The sequence below is a fragment of the Neofelis nebulosa genome, chromosome 1 (genome assembly GCF_028018385.1).
Source record: "Neofelis nebulosa isolate mNeoNeb1 chromosome 1, mNeoNeb1.pri, whole genome shotgun sequence".
In the NCBI taxonomy this organism is placed as follows: Eukaryota; Metazoa; Chordata; class Mammalia; order Carnivora; family Felidae; genus Neofelis; species Neofelis nebulosa.
In genome coordinates, this window is record NC_080782.1 from 115,177,827 (window position 1) to 115,180,669 (window position 2,843).

Sequence of the window (2,843 nt, forward strand, 5' to 3'; positions counted from 1 at the left end):
TGACCTGAGCCAAAGTCAGATGCTTAACAGACAGAGCCACCCAGGTGTCCACACCCGTGCAGAAGGATAGTTGAAGGCTGTGAGGAAGGCAGCCCAGCTTCATAGCGCAAGCCTCATGTGGAGTGGTGGCCATAGGAAGCAGTGGCCCTTGGTTTGTTCTTGTGCTTTTGGCTCTCTTTTTTTTTTCTTTTTACTTTTTTTTTATTTTACACTATAAACAATAACAACAACAATAACCAGTAACCTACTGCTCTTCTTCATATTCATATGGATTTTAGGGAACTACTGTTTTTTTCTCTTGAAGAAATCTATAAAATTCCAGAAGTCAACAGCTTGAAGACAACCTCCAGGGGCAGGGAAAAAACACACGTTGTAAAAGACGAGACAAGCACATCCAAGGACAACTAGCTGGGGCAAATGGCTGTTTCAATGCCACCTGACCTAAACAGTAGGTATTCTTTTTCTCCTCCCATCTCCTGCCACCACCTCAAAGGCCTGATTTGGTCTAAGTTCTGCAGAACTCTTTTCAAATGACACAAGAGACAGTTTGTGGAGAGATGCAATAAGAAAAATTGAAGTATGAATAAGAATCATGCAAAGTCAAAAGTCAGGGAAGAATCCACAGGGGACAGGACACTCAGAAAGGTTGATTTCTCACTATTTCAACTAATTGCCTCCATTGAACTCATGACAGAATCTCAAAAAAAAAAAAAATGGAGGTTTCAAATCAGCATATAGACTATGTCCTTACAAACCCTGTTGGGTTATTTTTCTGACTGGATGATGATAAGCTTATGTCCTGAAGGAACGGAGAGAGATTCTGAGATTGCTAATGTTAAGGTGGAAATTGTGCTTCCTTCAAAATGAATTGGCTTCTTAACTGCTTTTTCTCTTGATCTAGCACCTACTTTCTTCCATTTTGCTATAGGTTATCTCTTGCCTTAAGCTTGAAAGGAAAAGGCGAATTAGGAGGTGTACAGACTGTGCAGTCCTGAGAGGTCACCAGATCTGGAAGTAGAGTAGTCAGATGCTGTTTTCTTAACGGCTTGAACTTCCTTTAGTCCCAAAAACCTATCCCTAAGGTTGGTCTGAAGTTCATTTGCAATCCCGGTGGCCATTTACTATCACCTACAGTGGGAAAGAGTGAGGTTTTTAGTATTGCACAGGTATGAAATATCTGAGTTTAAAAAATAAAATCACAGGGGCGCCTGGGTGGCTCAGTCGGTTGGGCATCTGACTTCAGCTCAGGTCATGATCTCACAGTCCGTGAGTTCAAGCCCCGCGTTGGACTCTGTGCTGACAGCTCTGAGCCTGGAGCATACTTTGGATTCTGTGTCTCCCTCTCCCTGTGCCTTTTGCCTGCTCACACTGTGTCTCTGTCTCTCTCTCTCTCAAAAATAAAGATTAAAAAAATAAAAAAAATTAAAATCACAGTTTTTTGGGGTTGGGCTGATTCTCCCAGCCATATTTGTAGGCTATAGGTATGGCCGTGGGGCTTCTACTGAGGTCTGAGACTGTTGAATGGGTGGGCACCGGAGCCAGCACTGAGGTAGGAAATGTGCAGTAGGAACCCTACGTATCAGGTCTCAGTGTCTGCAAATGGGCTATGAATGAAGAGCTGGTTGCCTCTCATTGGCAGGAGGGAGTCTGGGTGTGTGGAAGGCAGGATCTCAGACTCCTATTGCAGGAGCTGCTAGCCCATGAAGTCAAAGCTGGGGGTGACCACCACACTCCTCCTCTGCTTGATGTAATTGAAGGCATCCTTCAGGCAGAACTGCTTGCTTTTCATGAGGTAAACCATGCAGATGGTGGGTGAATGAGAGATCCCAGCCTCACAGTAGACCAGGACCTTGCCTCCCCTTTCCCTGACATAGTCATTGAAGCCCATTTGCTTCTTGAAGTGAGAGCTAACGTCAGCCATGTGGCTGTCTTACACGGGATCCATTTGTACTGCAGGTGGGTCATGCAGGACTCCAAGGTCCACTGTGAGGCATTTAGCAGAGCTGTGATGTGCAGATTGGCCAAGAACTCCCACTTGGAGGCACTTCCAAGGTGGAGCAGCTGAAGGATTTCACCTGGGATGTTCTGGTCCTGGTCATAAGCTGGCACTGATTTCCCACACTGGCTCTTGATGGCTTTTTTGGTTTCAAACATCTGTAGTGAAATGAATTTTACATCTATGCAACACTCAGGATATTCCCATTAGAAAGCCTCCCATCCTGGGGCACCTGGGTGGCTCAGTCGGTTAAGCGTCCGACTTTGGCTCAGGTCACGATCTCACAGTTCTTGAGTTCGAGCCCCATGTCAGCCTGTCGGCTGACAGCTTGGATTCAGTGTCTTCCTCTCTTTCTCTACCCCTCTCCCACTCATGCTCCGCCTCTCAAAAATAAATAAAAAATAAAAAAAAAGAAAAAAAAGAAAGAAAGCCTCCCAAAGGAGGAAGTACACCGGCGGGCCGACGGGAAGCCAGGTGTCAAGTGAGGAGCGCAGCACGCCCACATCGTCGCTTTCCTCAAGCAGGTCCTGGTCCAGCACAAGGTTGGGCGCTGCAGCAGCCGCGCATGCGTAAACTGCCTTCTCAGGCAGCACGCAGTGTCGCGTCTGCGCTGACGTGTCTGAAGCAGCACCGCGCAGTGGAGGTTGACCGTGAGCGACTGGCTCTGGGTTTTTGGTTATGCATTTTTGCTGGGTAGAGCCGTTGGATGATCCCAGCTGGAGTCTGCCTTCACACGTGAATGAGATCTTTTCTGTCAGGTGACATGGCTTTACTCTCAGGTGCACAAGTAAGTAGCTGGTGCTCTGGTTCCTGTCAGGGAAGGAATGTTCCAGAAGCTTTCTGGTAG

The 2,843-nt window shown here is 46.9% G+C and overlaps 1 pseudogene; it reads right to left on the bottom strand.

Annotated features, from left to right (window-relative positions):
- Positions 1–1,428: 1,428 nt before the first annotated feature.
- On the bottom strand, positions 1,429–2,501 carry LOC131517884 (dual specificity protein phosphatase 5-like; annotated as a pseudogene).
- Positions 2,502–2,843: the final 342 nt, after the last annotated feature.